Here is a 22,292-nt window from a genome sequence, read left to right as displayed (position 1 = left end):
TTTCATATCTTCATTGGTGAGTTGTCACTTCAGATCTTCACCTGTTTTTAATTGGATTGTTGGTTTCTTACCATGTTTAGGATACAAGTCCACTTTAGATATGTATTTTCCAAATATTTTAACCCATCTGTGGCTTATTTTTTGTTCCCTTAATATAAATTTTTCAGAGTAGATATTTTTATTTAAATTTTTTTGGTATTGAGCATAGAACCCAGGGGTGTTCTACCACTGAGCTATACTCCCAGGTCTGCTTATTTTTTTTTAATTTTTACTTTTATTTTTTTTACTTTGAGATAGGGCCTTGCTAAGTTGCCTCAGGCTACCTAATAGCTGGGACTAGAGGCATGCACTACCATGCCCAATGACAATTCCAATTTTAATTAAGCCCACATTATCAATTCTTTCTTTCATGGATTTGTTTTGGAGTTGCATTTAAAAAACTCAATATGAAACATGGTCATAAATATTTTCTACTACAGTTTTTATAGTTTTACACTTTCAATGTAAGCCATGGACTATTTAGAGTGAATTTTGTGAATCTGATAAAGGTTTTCCTCCCATTACTCTTATAAATTTTCTAAGCACTCCATCACCATCTGTGTAGCAGATGCTCTTTTCTTCATTGAAGGTCTTTTTCCTTTGACAACATTAGCACTCTGTTGGTATGGGTGAGCTTTGGCCTCTCCATTCATCTCCATTTATCTACCTGTGTATTCCTTCACAACATCACATTTCCTCACTGCTTCAGCTTTCTGACAGGTGTTGAAATATAGATGTGTGAGTTCTTTGTCCTTCTGTAGTCTGTGTTATCTATTCTTGGTTCAGAAACAGTTTGCTGGAAATTTGAGTGTGATTGAGCTGAATCTGCAGATGAGGTGTGAGAGAATTTCATCTTGACTATGTAGAGACATGAACAAGAAATATCTCTATTTATTTATATTTTATTTGATTTCTTTCAATTTGCCAAGGTTTTCTGAAAGCACAGTTGTAAGTAAAAACTTATATTTTAAATTTTCAACTCTGGGGGAGATATTTTAAATGGAATTGTTTAAGTTTTTTTCTTATTCTAGTTTTTAAATTCCAATTTTTCCTATACAGTTTTGATGACTTTTAAGAAATCAATTGACTTTTGCTTGTTGACTGTGTTTTTTTGCCTTTTGTTGTTTATCCTGTACGAGCAAACACAGAATGGTGGATTCTACCATTAATTTCAGAGCTTCACCAGGACTGCCACAAGGGGGCGCAGGGCCATTGCTGAGTAGTGAGCACTGAGCATCCTCAACTGCCCACAGTGGCCAGCAGGGGGTGCTCAGAGTGACTTTCTCTGAACCCTCGTATCATCCATCTGCCAGGGATGGGTGTCCTGTGCCCACAGCAAACTTTCTTCTCAGGACTCATCTGGGGAAATTCCATGGCTGGGGATACCTGGGGTCTATGCCCACAGTGAGGTAACCCTAACCTTCAAGACCTACCATAACCCTCACCTTGTGGTCCACCAGGGGAGACCATGGCTGTGGACATGTGGGGCTATGGCTGTGGTGACAAAGCTTCCTTTTCCTTGGGACCCACACAGGGAGATGCTGTGGCTGAGGACACCTGGAAGCCATGTTCACAGTGAGGTCACTCAAACCTAAACTTGGAACCTCACCCAGGAAAAGGCCACAGGTGCAGGCTAAAGGCACCTTGGAGCCATGACTGTTAGGGCATGATCTCCTTGTACCCTCACAGGGAGATGCCTTGGCTGGGGACACGTAGGGACCATGTGTACCAGGAGATTTCTTCCCCCTTGGCCTCTACACATGGATGCCACTGTGGTTTTGGACTGAAGTCTACTGAGGAAAAGGTGGGAAGACTGAGGAAAAGCCTCTTGCCCACTCTCCCCTGTGCTGAGGAAGAAGCTCTGCTGTGTTCTACTTTTGTAGGTCATATTTTAGTGGGACTAAATTTTATGACAGTATCCCTTGTGAGGCTTCGGCTACTCATTGTCATAGTATTCTAAAGTACATGTTATGGGAGAAATCCCAGGACACTGAAAGGAGAAACTGAGACATGAACTCAGGGTAGTTCCGGGGAGGCCTGGGGTTCCCAGCAAGTGGCATCTCACTAGTGCCTGAGAGGAAGGACTAATGTTGCCTCATTGTTTATATTTATCTTTATGTAACTTTTTTTAGTGTTACAGTACTTGAAAAATGTTGAGAAGTTGATGAATCAGTGTGATAATAATATTATGGCTGTACTGAAGAGATATTCCTACCATGTGACTATGAGTTTTGTAGACAATATCAGGGCTTTCTGGATAAGTCTGCACACAGTTGAGTGGCCTGCCTGAAATTCCCAGAAGCCACTGTGGTGATAAGTGTGCCAGACTACACTGCCCAGAATCCCTGGGGTGCCTGGGCAAACATTGCTACAGCTCCCACAGTCCTTTGTGAAGAGGGCTGGTCAGGCAATCACTGAGCTACACTATCAAGATTCCTTGGAATACCAGGGCAAGCACATGGCCCAAAGCTCCCAAAGGCTCCATGGTGGGGGCTGAACAGCAGAATACCAGACTGCAGTGGCACAATTCTCAGGGTTCTCTTGGTATCTATGTGACAGGCAGCTCCCAGCCTTTGGGGTGAAAGATGCATTGGCAGAACAATTGACTACACTACATGAACAATGGGTGCCTGCAGCTCCAAGAGGTCTCTGCAATGAGGACTGGATTTCACTGCCTAGAGTTCCTGAGCTTGCCCATGTGAATGTGCATCATGGAGCTCACATGGCCCTCCACAATGAGGGCTGTACAGGTAGAATACTGCACTGGGAATGTCTGAGGGAAATATGCACCTCTGATAGTCCTCCGTGGTGAGAGCTGCATGGGTAGGTCATTGGACCATAGTACTGAGTCTTCAGGGTGCCTGAGCAAGCATTCAGCCTGCAGCTTACATAGACATCTGACAGAGGTGTATGTGGGAAAACACTGGACTACATTACTCACAATTCTCAGGGGGGCAGCAGAAGCTTACAGGAGTGCTCCCCACTGTGAGCTAGAAAAACATGGGACTACACTACCCACAATCCTAAGGGGAAAGAAGCTCTCAGGATCCCCCACAGAGAACCAGCAAAACACTGGACTTCACTACCCACAATGTTTGGGTGGGGGTAGGAATGGGAGGTTCATAGGAATTCCTTCACCATGAGCTGTAACGTGGGACTACATTACCCACAATCCTGGGGGACAGAAATCACAGGATTCTCCTGCCTCCTGTGAGCTGGTAAAACATGTGACTAAATTATTGACAATCCTGAGGTAGTAAGTCTCCCAGATTCCCCTACAGGAGCCAGCAAAATACCGGCACTACAGTGCCTTCAGCCCTCAGGGGCAGAAGTTCTCAAGAGCCCCCTTTCTCCCCCCATCCACACCCTTCGAGCAGGCAAAATGCTGAACTACATTATTTATAATCTATGGAGTGGGAGGTAGAAGTGCACAGAATCAACCCCTCTGAGCCAGAAAATACAGGGGCTTCATTACCATCCTAATGGGGCAGAAGTTCCCTGGGTTCTGCAGAGGGAACCAACAAAATACTGGATTACATTACCCACAATCTATGGGGGGGGGGTCACCTCATGGGATCATTGCCCCCAACAAACTGACAAAATGCTGGACTACATTACCCACAGCCCTCAGGGTCAGAAACTTTTAGGAGAATTATTTCTACCTCTTTCCGTGAGTGGGAAAAAGTCTGGACTAAATGACCTACAATCCTAAGGAAGATGTGTTAAAGACCCCCGTCCAATGAAAGACCCCCATATCCCTGTCCAAGGAGAATCACACGAAACACTGGCTGCAAAAGCAAGAGGTTTAGGTTTATTGGGACACAGGCGCCTGCGGGTGCCCAGCAACCTCAGCCGGAGCTTTGGTGAACTGGCATACCGGGCTTGGGGATACAGAGATTTTTATAGGGTTTAGGACAGGTTTCACGCGCCCATGGGAGGCAACCGGTTTCTTTAAATCTAGCATACCCACAGGTTTACATTCCGTTGCTTATCTGTTCCGGTTTATTCATGCATGCCCCAGGATGTGGGTGCTCTGTTCTTCAACCTGTTGTCTGGAAAGCATGCCTGGCACCTGAACCTGTTTATGGGGTGCCTGGTATCTTGGTTTCATATCTTGGCCTTAGGTAACTGGGCTAACTGGGCTAGGGTCTTTCAGATGAAGCCCCAGGATCCCTCATGAAGAGCTAGCAAAATGCTGAACTACCTTACAACAAGAATAGAGTTAGGGTTTGGGTTTTTCTGGCTCTCCTTGGGGGATCCTGGGTGCTTCCTCACCCTAAGAATTATGGGTGCTGTAGTCCTTGATCTTACCCACACACCTCTGCCAGGAGACCCCTGAAAGCTGAATGCACATCTTGCCCTTATACCCTGAGGATTCTGAGTAGTTTTAGGGGTAGGATTAGGGCTAGGCAAAAATTAGCCACAGGGCAAAGGTTAGTGAGATTTACAAAACCAAGAGGTACTCTTGAATTTCTGCCACTAAAGACCATGGGTAGTATAGTCCTAGGTTTAACCACTGATACTGGAATTCCTGGGAACTTCCTCCCCTTAGGATTATGGATAATGTAGTCCCAGTATCTCCTGCTCTTTGCTTGGCACTGTGGGAGGTCCTCCCTAAATATTGTGGGTGAAGTATTAAGAGGTGAAGTATTAAGTGGGCTCAGGTTGAGGAATTCTCGGGAATTCCTCCCCCCAACTCAGATGGAATTGTGGGTAACATAATTCCACATTTTATTCAACTGTGGAAAATTGTGGGAGATTCCTCTCCTGTTAGAGTTTTGGGTAATGTAGTCTTATGATTTATTGGCTCTGTGCAGAGGATCTTGGGAACTTCCTTCCTCCTAAGATTATGGGTAAGGTAGTCCAAATTGCCTGCCTACTGCTGGGTATTCTGGGAGCCTCCTTCCTGAGGATTTTGGGTAATGTAGTCCCATGATTTGCCCTCTCTCTCTATGTAAAGAATTCTGGGAACTTCCTGTGCCATAGAATTGTGGGTCATGTAGTCCCATGCATTACACAGTGTGTGTGTGTGTGTGTGTGTTTGTGTGTGTGTGTGTGTGTGTGTGTGGTGGGGGGGGGAACTTGTGGAAGCTTCCTTTCCTGTGGACTTGTGGGTATTGTGGTCCCATGATTTAGCCTCTCCGAGCAAAGAATTCTGGGAACTTCCTCTCCTTAGAATCGTGAATAACATAGTCTCAACATTTGCCATTCACCACTGGGTATTCTGTGAGCCTTTTCCAATAAGGACAGTGGGTGAAGTAGTAAAGAGCATACTGTTAGACCAGGACGCAAGAAAAGACCACTGACTCCAATTAAAATCAAATTAAAACACGCTTATTATTTCGACCGGCCAGGCTGCCTCTCCCTCTCAAAATGGCAGGAACAAGACAGCAGCAGCAGCTTTCCTGCAGCCCAGCTTTATAGCCCAGAAAGTTACACAAAGGGGGGTTACAGATAACAGAACTCTGACGAGCATCACACTGATGGTAGTTTACATTTTTTGCTGGCCCCAACATCAGAATTTATGAGGACCATTAGAGCCTCAGAGAGGGTCGTTGTCTGGCCAGGGAAGGCCAATATTTATGAGGTGTTGATAGACTCAACCTGATCTTTTATTAAAATTGGGAGCCATCTCGCCACAAAGCCATAAAAAGCTAATTTCGGCTTTACTATAAATTACTGCAAATTCTGAACCTGCTTGGAATGCCTGCCCGTGCCTTGAACTCACCCATGCCTGGCTCTCTGACCAGATAGCAGCCCTCTCTGAAACTTAGTGACACCTCATAAATATTGGCCTTCCCTGGCCAGACAACGACCCTCTCTGAGGCTCTAATGGTCCTCATAAATTCTGATGTTGGGGCCAGCAAAAAATGTAAACTACCATTAGTGTGATGCTTGTCAGAGTTCTGTTATCTGTAACCCCCCTTTGTGTAACTTTCTGGGCTATAAAGCTGGGCTGTAGGAAAGGTGGGGCTGCTGTCTTGTTCTGGCCATTTTGGGAGGGAAAGGCAGCCCGGCCGGTTGAAATAATAAGCTTGCTTTAATTTGATTTTAATTGGAGTCAGTGGTCTTTTCTTGCGTCCTGATCTAACATTTTGGAGTTCCCCAGTGAGATGACCCTGCCCGACCAGATCACAAGACCAGACTGCTGGAAATTCTGAAGCCGGCCTTCGCTCCAGGGCTCTGGGTTGGAGAGCCACTCTAAGGGGTGCGCAACTTGAGACGTTCTAAGGCCTCGGAGTGAGCCTTCTGTCCCCCGAGCACTGCAGTGAACTGCCACACTAAAACTATCAGCAAGCACCTGGTGGAGGAGGCCTCCATAGGTAAGTGGCGCCTTTATAACATCTGGTATCCGGTTAAGGGAGATCTCTTCTGATGACAGAGAGGTGGCCTGGCGAGGCTCACATATACTCCTGTCCAGACAGTAAGGAGAAATCGTTCTGTCTTCTGTTCTGTTCTGTAGGGAATTCCTCTGGAAGGGTAGAGAGGTGCTGACGGGCACGCACGCACTCCTACCCCGGAGCTTTGGCAAGACGTTGCACTGCTCCTCTGTTTTTCTGTTTTGGCGCTGGATTTCTGTTTTCTTGTGTTTTGTTCTGTGTTCTATATGTTTTTTTTTTTGTTTGTTTTTGTGCGTTTTGTTGTGTGATTTCTGTGGTAAAAACTTAAGGATATTGGACGTGAAAATGGGTAATAAAGCAAGTCAGCCTGACACCCCTTTGGACTGTGTTTTAAGGAACTGCGATGAACTTTACCCCCCTTTGTTAAGCAGGAGGAGAGAAGCCCCTGGCTGGCTGCTGGAGCACACCCACTGCAGAGGGCAATGCCTGCTGGGGATCTAAGAACTGAGTATCTCCCAGGTTAACAAGTGAGACTCCTTTAAAACCCCTTGTCCCTCCAGATCAAGAGAGTCACAACCTTTGGGCAGAGTCCCCCGTGTTTCTCCTTTGTTAGCAAAGCAATAAAACTCCCTTTTTCTTTTTCTCAAAACCCTGTCCTCATTATTAAATTGGCATTAATTGGCTCTAAGGTCAGGAACCGAACTTTTAGTTACAAATTTTGATACCCCCCACCCCCAGAACTTTTTGAGAACTGACTACTGAAATGTTAGGAGATGGAATGTGCCTGGGGTGGAACCGGACCAGAGGAGATAATCCTGTAAGTAAAAGGAGGGACCGAGGGACTCCCAGCAGCTGCTGAAGCCCTGTTGCTTCGGGGAATTCCTGCCTTCCTTCCTTGCACTGTAAGGATTATGCCACCTCTGTCTTCTTAAAAAAAGAGAAAAAGAAAAAGGAGACACTTAATGCAGTAAAGTCGTCATGGAGACCCTTGATTTTATATTTCAGGTTGCCCCTCTGTGAAAACATCTGGTCCCCTTGTGGGGACATCTATGGTGCCACTGGTGTAGGAGATTTTTCTCTTATCTGCTCTGTTTTAAAGGTTTCTGTCTGTCAGCCATAGTCTGGAGCTCCTCTCTGTCCTGTGTCTTTGTTTCTGACCCTTTAAGACATGTGCAATAGTGTGTTGATATTATAAATTGTTTCTTGGGAATGATCTTGGCTGAATGTGTGTCTAAAAGATGATGTTTTATTGTAACAATCTGGTATCTGAATGGGTTTTTGATGCATTGCACAATGCTGCAGTTAAAAGTTGGGTTTAGGTAATTGTTTAGTTTATGATTTCAGATAATTCATGTCAGAGAACTTAAATACGTAGGATGGAAAACTAAAGAACTCTACTTCCAAGTTGGCAAGTAACTTCCCAATCATTCAGTCTTTTTTTCACCAATTTTGAATTGGGCAGCCTGGGAAAATGTTACTGTGTGTACCAGTGCATTAATTTGGACAAGGATAGTAAATCATAGTATGGTATCTGTTGACAAAACAAGAAGTAAAGATATAAAATTTTGTGAATTGTATCTTAAACTTGTATCATAATTTTCAACATTCAAACCTGAAAATTATGACTTATAGTTAAAATGCCTTAGGCCTGAGGTGTCTGCTCAGAATAGCAGTTTTTCCCTGCTCCTTCCAGACCTCAGCCAGGACTTATGTTGAAATGCAAATGAAAGAAACCTGCAAGCTCAGTAGGAGACTGATCTGAGACCTAAGGAAAAAAAAGTAAATTGTATGGTATTTACTAATTACTGGCCAGTCATTTTTACTAGGACTCTTGTTTTTTTCCTTAGATTCTGTATTTTTTTGAGCTCATGATTTTGACCCTACAGACCTAGATTAATGTTTTTCTGATCAGTCCTATCTTTGACCAACTGTGGAGTTTTTGAAACATTGCAATGGAGATTTCACCTGAGAAAAGCTACTAAGGCCTTTACTATTGTTATGTGTGCACACTTTTGTTTTATGTTGTATGTCTATATATACATATGTCTGTATATCATATATATGATATACAAATTAACATATATAAGGAGCGCTCATAAAAACAAATTTAAAAAAATGGATCCAAAGATCTTTAATTCATGTGATTTAAATGGTTCAATTTAAATTGGATAAAAAGATAAAAATAAATGTCTTTAAATTTAAGCTTACAAGTTTTTCTAGGTGTTCAAAAAACTCATAAAATATTAATGTCTATAAAATGTCTAATATGCCTTGGTTCTAGGACTTTTACTTCAACAAAAAATGGTTTACACTGTTCAATACATTTGTCTAATATTTTGATAAATAAGTAAAGTAAATTTGATATGGGATTACTCATTCATGAGTACTTTTGTTAGATATCTGATTTACTAAGGTCTGTATAAGTTTGTACTAAAGTCTGTATAAGATTGTAAAAATTAGTCATGTGTTAAAGAGACAAAAAATTCTTAAAACATAAGTTTACCCATAACATTGTGTTTATTAAGTTTTATTTTTTTCTAGAGCAAGCAACCATAAAAAATAAACAACTGGTTAAATAAGAACTGTTATTTTAGAGCACTGTACTGCCATTTCTTTAAAAGCTAAACTTGGTTAATGTAAAAACATCAATGTAATTGTGATGCTATTAATGTGCCCATATCTTCCAGGTATACAAGTCTGTAAGGTAGAAACTTTGAAAGAGCATTATATCAAGCTGGTGTTCGGAAGTTGTATGGTAAAAAATATATTGGGGATTTATTTACCTGTTATCAATAAGATATGTAAAGTTTTATGTTACTTCTTACATTGGGGAACAATTTAAATGTATTTTTAAGTTAATGAGAGCCTAATCTATGTAAAGGTTAAAAACTTTCAGCCTCTCTTTAATTCATGTTTTAAATGTGATATCATGTGGTGTTAGCTAATGTTCATGTGACCTCAAACAATTTATGTAAACTTTGTAAAATGATATTTAAAAATACAAAGATCAGCTTTAGAATTAAAACACTTAAGATTTATAAAGAGCCCTACCTTACCTGAGATGAGGCTCTGTGTCCCATCTTACTACATGTGAGAATGACTATGAAAGCAGTAGGCCAGATTTTAGTTCATTTAAAGTTATGTTCAAAAGTTTGGTTTTTTTGTTTTTGTTTTTTTCTGTCAAGATTACTAGGATCTCAAACAGGGGATATAATGTAAAACTCAGCCAAAAATTCAGGGTAGCTGTTACACGAACTAAGTGTTTTTACTCTTGTTAATTTTATTTTGTAATTTCCTTATAAGTGATCTAAAGATTCCCTGTTAGTGTTTTACAGAAGTGTTGCTTTAAGAATACAACATGGGTTAGTTTGAGATAATAAGCCATCAGACTGATAGGATAATGCAGTTCCCAATTAATAAAAAGATGAATAATTATAAAGTTATAGACATTAAAGCCTAGTACTCTTAATATAAGGCTGTTAAAATTTATTTGCTGGATGTTTAAGATTAAGTTTTAAAATCAAAGTTAAATTAAAAGGGCCAGAAAAACCAATATTTGGCTCTTGCCCTCTGAGTCAGTCTGAATCCAGGGAACAGGGGACTTCTCTAAAGAGCTTTGCAACTCTGGGCCACATAACCTCCCGATCAGGGAGACTAATGAGACAACTGGAGAAGAGAAAGCCATGAAGAGGAGAGTCATCAGAGAAGGGAGACATACCTGGTGCTTCCGAGGGAAGCCACATGGTCAAGCAAGACCTAGACCCATCCTAGCGCAAATGGCACTAGCAGAACTGAGAAGTTTCCCCAGAAATGACTCCCATAAAAGCTCAGCTGACTGTTAACAATAGATAGAAACAAAAGTCAGTTTGCCTGCTTCATCTTAAACACTTAGCAAAGACAGTTAAAATCAAAATACAGCCATTCCTGGGCATTTTAAATAATAAAAATGATGATGATAATAATAATAATAATTTAAGGTATACACTTTATGTTAGCCTCCCAAAATAAGTAAGACTGGATGCTACAAAGAAGAATTCTCAGACAGAAATGCCTGACAACTATAAAAAGAGACTATCAAGAGGAGCTGCCAGAGACAGAGTTTTTTAGTTTAAGGCCTACAGATATTCCTAACCTACACAGGTAGGCTTCGTGTTTGCTAGTATGATTATCCAGCCCTGAGTAACAGAATTAAAGGTTTCTCTATTAGACACAGCGCTCATACTAGTAAAAGAATTTTGCAAGATCAGATGACATTAAATTATTAAACTGTATCTTATGGGGAAGGACATCTGTAACACTAAAAGTTAAATGTTATGCTTACAGTCCTGATAACTGGGGATGTTAAAGCATGGTGAGGGAACTTCTATACAGTGACACGTTCCAGCTGCTGCAACATTTACTCAGTACTCATGGTTTTTGTTTCTCTCATAGAAGCACCCATCCCTAGATGACTTTACAACCTGTTCTTCCCCAACTAGACTTCAAACCGAACTGACTTCTAAAAGGCAACTCATGTCCCTCAACTGACTTCTAAAAGGCAACTCATGTCCCTCACACCATGCCCCCTCACGGCACCTTCTCTCAGCTCAGAAGAAGCCAAAATGAGTGACGCCTCTCTTCTTACATCAATGGAGCCAAAAATAAATAGATTATCAATATAAGTAATTAATTAAGTCAGGTAAAATCAGGGAGACCGGTTTTGGGTGAGTTCTAAAAATTTAGAGACTGTTACCTGAGGGATTAAAATTCCCTCAGTGCTCTTCCCCTACCCTTTCAAAGATTTGAAAGGGACACATAAGAAAAGGGGGGAATGATAGACCCAACCTAATCTTTTATTAAAATAGGGAGCCATCTTGCCACAAAGCCATGAAAAGCTAATTTCGGCTTTACTATAAATTACTGCAAATTCTGAACCTGCTTGGAATGCCTGCCTGTGCCTTGAACTCACCCATGCCTGGCTCTCTGACCAGATAGCAGCCCTCTCTGAAACTTAATAAATTCATAAATATTGGCCTTCCCTGGCCAGACAACGACCCTCTCTGAGGCTCTAATGGTCCTCACAAATTCTGATGTTGGGGCCAGCAAAAAAAATGTAAACTACCATTAGTGTGATGCTTGTCAGAGTTCTGTTATCTGTAACCCCCCTTTTGTATAACTTTCTGGGCTATAAAGCTGGGCTGTAGGAAAGGTGGGGCTGCTGTCTTGTTCTGGCCATTTTGGGAGGAAAAGGCAGCCTGGCTGGTCGAAATAATAAGCTTGCTTTAATTTGATTTTAATTGGAGTTAGTGGTCTTTTCTTGTGTCCTGGTCTAACACTCACCTCTTGGGATACCAGGATACCAGCTATGGCCTCCTTCTCCCTTGCTGGAGAAGTCTATATTACTCCTTTTAAAATAATCCCTGGTTTATATGCTTGCCTCTCCAGTGTGCTTCTCTAATGTTCAAACTTCAACATGTGGGGAAGCAGGACTCATAACTGATAACCGGCAGTGTTACAGCTGTTTACTGGTGACAAGTCCTTGCTTCCCCAAACATTGAAGTATAACACCAGGGAAGCATGCCGAGGCAAGTGTAGAGTGGAAAGTGGAAGGCTTTATTAAAGGATAGCAGAAAAGACTTCCTACTGGAGGAAGAAGGGAACCCAAAAGGCAGAATCCGTGGAAGGGCAAGATCTTCCCTTTTTTATAGCTAAGGTCTTCTTTTATTCCTCTCACATTTCTGTCCTTTGTTTCCCTTTATCCTTCAGTGATAGAATGTAGGTGGGAAGGTCAAAAGGTGGGAGGCAGATGACTGGAGGAGTAATCTGGGTAGGAAGGGCCTGGGGTGGTTTGATTAGCACCTCCCAGTTTGATTAGCACCTCCTTGTTAGCTGGGAGCTGTTTCATTAACAGTTCCTTAGAATGGGTTCCCAGTGTTGGGGACATTAACATTTCAATTTCCCCAAGTACTGCTCTGTTTTCCTGGACTGTGTTCTCCATAATGGTCTCCATTTTCTTTATCTTACTCCATATTAGACCCAATTTACCTAAGTACAGTAACTACCTATCTTTAAATCTGGCTTCAGCGGTATCAGCAGGGCACTCAGTTCCTCTGAACTCTATGTATAGAAAAATGGAACTGGGATTCTCTTGATCGTAGGACTCAACAGTGATGCTGAGCTTTACATGATGAGCTAGTAAATTAGAGTCTATGACAGCAGTACATACTGGGAATATTGGCTTTTTGTGGAGCATCCAGAACCTGGGATTTTATCATGGCAGTATAGCTGGGGTCTATGTAGAGAGCCAGGGACCTTGGATTTTAGAGAGCAGGATTTGCAGAGATGGTTACCTCCTCACAGAATGTTAGAAAACAGGATTGAGGGAGCCTTCTGGCTGGAGTGATGATGAGGTACACAGTAAGATGGACCTTAAACAATGGTAAGAATTTTAATTAATTTAATTAATTAAGGCAAGGACATTCTAGGCACTCAGAACAGCAAGAACCAAGATGAAAAGAGAGGTGGCAAGTCAGAAAGACATAGGATTTATTTAGAGGAGTGGTTCTTAAATTTTTTGTCTCAGAGAGGCAGAGGTAGGAGGATCACTTGAGAGGTCTTGAATTTGAGACAAATTCTAGGCAACAGAGCACAATCTCATTTTTATTTATTTTTTATTTTTTTTAAGAGGGAGAGAGAGAGGGAGAGAGAGAGAGAAAGAATTTTAACATTTATTTTTTAGTTTTCAGCGGACACAATATCTTTGTTTGTATGTGGTGCTGAGGATCGAACCTGGGCCGCAAGAATGCCAGGCGAGCGCGCTACCACTTGAGCCACATCCCAGCCCCCATTTTTTTTTAAATTGTTCAAAGAGCTTTTATCATAAGATAACATCAGTTGGTTTTTATTGTTTTGGAAATTAAAATTGAGTTACTGTGTTAATTCCCTATGGCTGCTCAAGGAAGTTGCCACAGATAGTGACTTAAATGACAAAAATTTATTATCTAGGGTCTTGTAGTAAGAAGTCTAAGATGAGTTTCACAGGGATAAAATGAAAGTATGCCAGATAGCAATCTCTTGATGTCTCCCTCTCAAGATCAACCTCAGCTCCCTGGGATTACAGATGTGCACCACCAAGCCCAGCAAAAGATTCTTAATCATATATACAAAATCCCTTTTGTAATTTAAGATAACATATTGAAAGGTTCCACAGATTAAACTTGTATATATCTTTGAAAGACCATTATTCTGCTTATCACAATTAGTAATTTATTAATTGCACTGAAAAACCAGCCTCTACCTCAGAGCAAAGACTGTCCAAGGAAGGGGCATGACCTTTGTCCTTTGAAAGACCACAGAGCACTCCCAGGCACATTCCCACCCAGCTAAGTTGTTTATCTACAAATAACAGGAAGAGATCTGCTGGGCAAGGTGTCCCTGACTCAGGCTAGGTCGGGACCCATAGTAACCCACTAGCAGCCACCAATCAGCATGAGACAGGGAAATACCTGGGATGCCAGATGACCCTCCCAGTAGTTTATGGTGGTTGATAATGTGTTGGGGGGGGAAATCATGTAGTTCAGCATGAACACCCCTCTTGGCTTAAACCAATCAGTTCAAAGGAATCCCCCTCTTGTAGTAACCAATCACCCCTACCCAACTTGTTCTCGCCAGTGAATGTGCTAATCATGTTTTAGAGTTGTTTTATGATTTGCCTGCGGTGTGTGATAATTTGCTAAGAGATGCTGATGTATGTGAAGTCCCTGTATTCTCCAAAGAGTGTATAAAACTACTGCAAACCCTGGGCTCAGGGCCTCTCAGCATCACCAGTTGCTGTGTGTACTTGGAGGACCGAGCTAGCTCGCAATAAACACCTCTTTGCTGCTTACATCAATCTTGGTCTCTGGTGGTCTTTTGGAGGTCCAGAATTTGAGCATAACAACACATTGGCACACACTCATAAATCCTAGGGACTTGGGAAGTTGAGGCAAGTGGATCAAAAGTTTAGCCAAACCCTGTTTTAAAATAAAACAGAGGACTGGGGATGTAGCTCAGTGGCCCACATCCCTGGCCTCACACCTCAGTACCACAACACACACACACACACAGAGTTATAACTGCATTACAAGTTAACATAAAATTGTTACAAATAATAATCAAAAAAGTGAGAAGAGAGGTATTGTTTTACTCTTTTGCAAATATTTTAAAGTTTACCATGATAAAAAACCAGATTCTTGAAAATTGCTTCTGCATTCAGTTTCTTGGGTTAATGTAAGTCTCTGGCCAAATTCTACTATACAAATATGAAATAATGAGAATAAAAAGGCAAATAATGTATTATATCATGAAAAGTTTTCATTTTATGGACCCTCTGAAAGGGCCTCTTGTTCCATAGGGACTCCTGGATTTTACTTTTGATGATAATGTTTGAGTTTGTCTGAGATACAAGGTGTATGTGTGGATGATGACCTTTGAACTATAGTTGTCATATTGATCTCCCATCTATGGTGGCCACTGAGTCCCAAAATGTCTGTAAGTTATGCTGACATCAATAAAGGCTTTATGAATTGGAAAAGGTGTCACTATGTTGTTTTTTAAAATAAGAACTAATTCTGTGGGCTCCAGAACTGATGTCTGCAAGAACTTGCCAATAAATGGGTGGCCCTGCCATCTCTCCTTAGATCTATATAAGCCCACAGCCTTTTGCAATAAAGTGGAACTTTCTCTCGTGGCTGCTTCTTTCACTCTGAAAGACAGGGGGCCACATGGATGGGGTTGGCCTGCTAAAATTACCAAACAAAACAGGAGGCTGCTCTGGAGGCCTTTAGGTGATGATATGTGACACTGTTACCACTGTTGACAGGTGACCTTGCTTCCCCAATGTTGAAGAATAACACCAAAGAAGCACGCTGAGGCAAGGTCAGAGTAGAAATTAGAAGTTTATTAAAGGACAGCAGAAAAGACTTCTCCCAGAGGAAGAAGGGGACCCAAGAGGTGGAATCCATGGAAGTGTGGTTGTCTCCCCTTTTTATAGTTTTGGTGATGGAATGTAGGTTGGAAGGCCCGAGGGATGGGACACAGGTAATCTGGGCAGGAAGGACTTTATCACTTCTTGGGATAGGCTACCTCCAAATCTGTTGGGGGCTGTTTCCTGGGTTCCATTAACATGTATTTGGGGTGGACTTTGGCCTAAGGCCTTTGCAGGACTTCATTAACATTCCATGAGTGGTCCTGGGCTTCCTGGAATCATTGTCAGCATGGCCTCCATTTTAGATCTTACTTGATATTAGACCCGATTTACCTAACTACACTGACTACCTAACTTTAAATCTGGTTTCATTCCCCCCTCTAATTTGGGGAACTCCTTACTGCTGTAAGGAAAGGGGGTGAAGATCCTCTGGCTTCTTCAGGCTGAAAAGGGACAGTGTGGGGCAAGCAGTTTGAAGTCCCCTTTAAAAATCGCGTCTATTGAGTGGTCCATGATAAAAGTCCGATTGAGAAGTAATAAGCTGCTGGGGCTGGGGATGTGGCTCAAGTGGTAGCGCGCTCGCCTGGCATGCGTGCGGCCCGGGTTCGATTCTCAGCACCACGTACAAACAAAGATGTTGTGCCCGCCGATAACTAAAAAATAAATATTAAAATTCTCTCTCTCTCCTCTCTCACTCTCTCTTTAAAAAAAAAAAGAGAAGTAATAAGCTGGAAGGCCATTTGAGTGATGGGTGGTCTATAGAAAAACAAGAATTCATTAGTACTGGAACCAGATTGATGCAGCAATAACTGCCACAGCACAGGAATATGCCAATGAATATGATGCCAATGACAGAGACTAACAATGTTTTTCCACCAGGAAGTACCAGAGAACCAGGAGCTAGGATATTGTTTCCATGATGAAGTTGCTGAGGACATGGCTTCTATCTGAGCATGTAAATCTTTAAGGATATTTGTCACATTGCCAGAATTGTCAGGGATGTAAACACAACATTTAACTTTTAGGGTTACAGCTGTCCTTCCCCTTAAGATACAGTTTAATAATTTAATGTCATCTGATCTTGCAAAATCCTTTTATTAGTGAAAAGGTCGGGCGAACGTCAGAGGAAAAGACCACCAAGAGACTGTCTTATGCAACAGCAAAGGGTTTATTGGGGGTCCAGCATGCTGGGGCTCAGAGCTCACTTCAGAGGAGCAAAGAACAAAGAGCCCCGAGAACCACTTGAGCAGAGTTTTTATACGTTCTTTAGAGAGGGCAGGGACTTTACATACATCATAGCTTCCTTCAGCAAATCAGCATACACCGAGGGAAAATCAAACAACAACTCTAAAACATGATTAGCACATTCACTGGCGGGAACAAGTTAGATAGGGATGATTGATCAGTACAAAAGGGGTATTCGTTTGAACTGACTGGTTTAAGCCAAGAGGGGTGTACGTGCTGAACTACATGGTTTCCCAATTTGTTATCAACCACCATAAACTGCTGGGAGGGTTATCTGGCATCCCAGGTATTTCCCTGACTCATGCTGATTGGTGGCTGATAGGGGGCTGCCATAGGTCCCCACCTAGCCTGAGTCAGGGACACCTGGCACAGCAGATCTCTCCTGTTATTTGTAGATAAACAACTTAGCAGGGTGGGAATGTGCTTAGGAGTGCTCTGTGGGTTTTTTTAAGGACAAAGGCCATGTCCCTTCCTTGGACAGGCTTTGCTCTGAGATAGAGTCTGGTTTTTCATTAGTATGACCTCTGTGTCTAATAGAGAAATCTTTAATTCTGTTACTTAGGGCTGGATAACCATACTAGCAAACACTAAGCCTACCTATGTAGATTAGAGATAAAGGCCTTAAACTAAAAACTACTCTGGCAGTTCCTTTTGATAGTTATCAGGCATTCCTGTCTAAGAATCTCTTTTGTAGCCTCCAGTTTACTTATTTTTGGAAGTTATATTTTCATTTCAAATGCTCAGGAATAGCTGTGTTTTGGCTTTGACTGTCTTTGCTAAGTGTTTAAGATGAAGCAAGTCAAACTGACTTTTGTTTCTATCTATTGTTAACAGTCAGCTGAGTTTCCCTGGGAGTCCTGGGGGAACTTTACAGCAGCTTCTCAGTTCCGCTAGTGCCATTTGCACTAGGATGGGTCCAGGCCTTGCTTGACCATGTGGCTTCCCTGGGAAGCATCAGGGATGTCTCCCTTTTCTGATGACCCTCCTCTTCACAGCAAATGCACGGATTGGCTTTCTGTTCTCCAGTGGTCTCATTAATCTCCCTGATCGGGAGGTTATGTGGCCCAGAGTTGCAAAGCTCTTTGGAAATGTCCCCTGTTCCCTGGATTCAGACTGACTCAGAGGTCAAGAGCCAAATGTTGATTTTCTTGGCCCTTTTAATTTAACTTTAATTTTAAAACTTAATCTTAAACATCTAGCAAATAAGTTTCAACAGCCTTTCAACTCTTATATTAAGAGTACTGGGCTTTAGTGTCTATCTCTCTAACCTGTAGGTGATAACTCCTTATCTTAAATTAACCCAGGTTGTGAGTTCTTAAAGCAGTACATTTGCAAAACATTAACAGGCAATCTTTAGACCATTTATAAGAAAACTACAAAATAAAATTATCAAGAGTAAAAACATATTTAGTTCATATAATAGCTACCTTGAATTTTGGCAGAGTTACACATTATATCCCCTGTTTGAGATCCTGGTAATTGTGACAAAAACCAACTTTTGGACACAACTTTAAATGTACTGAAATCTGGTCTACTTTTTTCATAGTCACTTTCACATGTAGTGAGATGGGACATAGAGCCTTATGTCAAGTAAGGCGGGGCTATTCATAAATCTTAAATACTGTAGTTCTGAAACTGATCTTTGTTTTTTAAACATCATTTTACAAAGCCTACATAAATTGTTCAAGTTTACATGAATATTAGCTAACACAATATAATATCATACTGAAAACATGAATTAAAGAAAAGCTCAAAGCTTTTAACCTTTTATAGAAAAGTAGCAAAGTACTTTTGTGTTTTACAATAAAACCTTTATGCAGATTAGGCTTTCATTAATTTAAAAATAATTTAAATTGTATCTTTGTATAAAAAATAACATAGAACTTTACATATCTTATTGATAACAAGTCCAGTTATAGAACACAAATTATATAAATAAACCTCCAACATGTTTTTCTTTTAAGCCTAAAATTACCATACAACTTTAGAACACCAGCTTGATATAATGCTCTTTTAAAACTTCTACCTTACAGACTTGTATACCTGGAAGATATGGACACATTAATAGCACCACAATTACGTTGATGTTTTTATATTAACCAAGTTTAGCTTTTTAAAGAAATAACATGGCACAATTCTCTAAAACAACAGCACTTGTTTAACCAGCTGTTTAATTTCTTTAAGATTACTTGCTCAAAACTTACACATATAACAAACTTATACAGACCTTCTTTATCACTTACTTAAACCCTCTTATTAACTAAATCACATAGACTCTCTTATCCAGAAACACATTGTCCCTCTATCAAATCCATACCTAGAACCTTCTAGTTTCTCTTTTTCATCTGTTAACCTCCTTCTGTTCACATTTTGAAACAATACTTGTAAATTTTTGAATTTAAGCAGATTATTTCATAGACATCAACATTTTATTAGGTTTTATTTTTGAACACCTAGAAAAACTTATAAGCTTAATTTTAAAGACATCTTTTCTTTCATCTATTTACCAAATTTAAATTGAGCCATTTGAATCACGTGAATCAAAGATATTTGGATCCAGTTTTTTAAATTTTTCATGAGCGCGCCTCATATATCTATCAATTGTCATATCATTGCATGATATATGGACATACACACATACAGACATACCAACATACAACACATAACACAAGTGTAACGCATAACACAATAGTAAAGGCCTTGTAGCTTTTTCTCAGGTGAAATCTCATTGCAATGTTTAAAAAAAACTCCAGTTGATCAAAAACTTAATCAGAAAAAACATTAACTTGTCTGTAGGATCAAAATCATGAGCTCAAAAAAAAAATACAGAATCTAAGAAAAGGCAAAAGTCCTAGAAAAAAATTGACTGGCCAGTAATTAGTAAATGCCATACAATTTACTCTTTGGTTTAATCTAGTTCAGATAAAAGACACCTTTACTTTTTTTCCCTTGGGCCTCAGATCTGTCTCCTACTGAGCTCCAGGCTTCTTCTATTTCCATTTCAACTTAAGTCCTGGCTGAGGTCTGGAAGGAGCAAGAAAAACTGGAATTTTGAGGAGAAGCCTCATGCCTAAGGCATTTTAACCTTAAGTCACAATTTCCAGGATTGGATGTTGAAAATTATGATACAAGTTTAAGATACAATTTTCAAAATTTCGTACCTTTACATCTTCCTATACTAGAAAAACTTGCTCACACAAAACTGAAAATAGGATCTTATTTAATAATATAAAGGCTACCATCAGAAGAAATTTCTTCAGGATCATTAAGCCACTTTCTTTGTTCTGAAGTTCTTAAAGTAGTATTAAGTTACATTAAATCATCTGAAAAAAATTTTAAAAGAGAACCACACACTACCATGTATATCCAAAATTAAGCTTTAAAAATTTCCAAGACTGTTGCTATTTAATGTCATTTTAATAAGCCAGACCAGTATTCCAATTCAACACTTTTCTTTTCTAAATCTTACACACTGAGGGGAACAGACACCATATCATAATTTACTATCCTTGCCCAAGTTAATGCACTGTACACCTAGTGAAATCTTCTCAGGCTACCCAGTTCAAATTGATGAAAAAAAAAATAAAACTGAATGATTGGGAGTTACTTGCCAACTTGGAAGTAGAGTTCTTTTAATTTTCTAACCTGAGCATTTAAGTTCTCTGGCATGAATTATCTGAAATCACAAACTAAACAATTACCTAACCCCAACTTTTAATTGCAAGATTATTCAATGCTTCAAACTCATTTAGATACCAGATTGTTACAATGAAACATCATCTTTTAGACACACATTCAGTCTAGATCATCTCCAAGAATCAATATATAATAACCTTTAAAACAGACAGACCAGATAAGAGAAAATCTCTCCAGGTTTTTAACTCCCATTTAATTATGACTTCTACATCAGTGGCACCATAGATTTCCCCATGAGTGGACCAGATGTTTTCACATAGGGGCAACTATAGGTGTCAAATCAAGGGTCTCGATGTGGCGACTTTACTGCATTCAGTGTCCCCTTTTTTTTTTAAGTAGACAGAGGTGGAGTAATCCTTACAGTGCAGGGAAGGAATGAGGAATTTCCCCAAAGCGAAAATGGCTTTGGCAGCTGCTGGGAGTCCCTCCATCTCTCCTTTTACTTACAGGATTAGCTCATTTGGGTAGATCCAATCCCAGGCAATCTGGCGTATCTCCCAATTTTCCAGTAGAGTCAGTTTTTAATCTGCCTTAGGTCTTGAAGGGGGAAGGGGGTATGTACTTTGATCGGCCCAAATTCTCCTGGCATCTCCTGGAGAGGTAATATAATTGGTTTGCCTGTTGGGGCAGATGCAGAGAGGCCAGCAGATGGAGATTTTGTGGGTCCTCCTGATTCTTTTCCTCAGTGAGTCCCCAAGATTTTTTCTCTTCATGGCAGACATCATAAGTAAGTCTACTTTACACTGTTGGCATAATTTAAAATTTTCCCTTAGAGCAAAGCAAATCTGAATATACGGCACCTCACACCATTTCCTTTTTTGTAAATTTTATCAAACTGTAAAATTGTATTAAAATTGATATTTCCCTCTGGTGGCCAGGTTTCTCCATTAGAGAGTTTGTATTGAGGCCAGGCCAAGAAAATGAGGCGCTTTTTCTTCAGCGTCGGAGGGTCAAATCTATCCCAATTTTTCAATACGCAGGCTAGTGGTGCACCTGGCATATTGGAGAGAGAGAAGCTCCCATCTAAGTGAGAAGAAAACAGGACTCAGGCGCCCCCGCCGTGCCAGAGAAAATTGTTCTCATTAGGGACGTCTCCCTAAGCTTGAGCTTCCTAAATGGTCCAGAAAACCCGTCTCTCACCTTGCTTTGCCAAGGGGTTTCTGGTCCCCTTTAGCAAAGTGCTAGGATCTCAGTTTTCCCTGTGCCACAGACCCTGGAAGGATTCAGACTTAAGGGCATTACTGCTTATCCTCCCTGCCACTAAACACTCATTGCAAAAGAGAATCATGCACTTTTTTGTTGCCTTTGCTCCGTAGACTAAAGGAATCACCTAAGGGTTAAGGGATATCTACTGGTTGTAAGGTATCAGATTACTGGGGGAGTTGATTCTAAAAATGCCTCTCTAGCAGCTTAAAGAACACAGCTCATTTTAAACTTTGGGGTGGTAAAACAGACTAGTGAAAGTTACTTATGCATCTTATGGAACCTGGGCAGATTTAACTAATTATCTCATGCCTTTCTCAGTCCTACAACCTGAATTGCTAACATTTCTGACCTGTGAAGGAAGGGGAGCATCCAGGAGGAATGGATGTGAGGTTGGGAGTGTTGTGTAGTCCATACAGAGGCAAATGTGATTGGGGCTTTCCCTCAGTGCCATTCATCTACTGATCACCCTAGATGCCCCTGAGGGCTGTCGGGAGGGGGCTCAAGAGAAAGGAACCTTAGGAATACGTCTGAGTGTAGCCCAGACTGGAATTCCGCAGTTGTTCCAAACTCCTTCTTCCTCCTCCACGCATCCGAGGCAGATTGGGATTCGGGATACTGTGTACTCACGCCAATTGCTCTCTGGGCCCAGACAGAAAAGTTGGAAGTGGCTTTGGCAGAACCCAACATGTCTGCTCTGTATTGAACAGGTGATTGAGAGCTGCCTAGGCTGGGAAACCTCTCACCCGAGTCTTGAAGAGTAGCGGCTGCACTAATTGTGTTTAAGTAGCTATCGGGTGCCCACCTTACCCTCCAGAAAGAAA

General features: G+C 40.9%; 1 long non-coding RNA gene across 1 annotated transcript; it reads left to right on the top strand.

Annotated features, from left to right (window-relative positions):
• The first annotated feature begins 6,037 nt into the window (after positions 1–6,037).
• Positions 6,038–14,931, top strand: LOC144378452 (uncharacterized). The gene is made up of 2 exons (XR_013440096.1): positions 6,038–6,362; positions 9,068–14,931. It is a non-coding gene; the product is annotated as an uncharacterized LOC144378452 (long non-coding RNA).
• Positions 14,932–22,292: the final 7,361 nt, after the last annotated feature.

The sequence above is a fragment of the Ictidomys tridecemlineatus genome, chromosome 6 (genome assembly GCF_052094955.1).
Source record: "Ictidomys tridecemlineatus isolate mIctTri1 chromosome 6, mIctTri1.hap1, whole genome shotgun sequence".
NCBI lineage: Eukaryota > Metazoa > Chordata > Mammalia > Rodentia > Sciuridae > Ictidomys > Ictidomys tridecemlineatus.
This window is presented reverse-complemented; position numbering and strand designations above follow the sequence as displayed.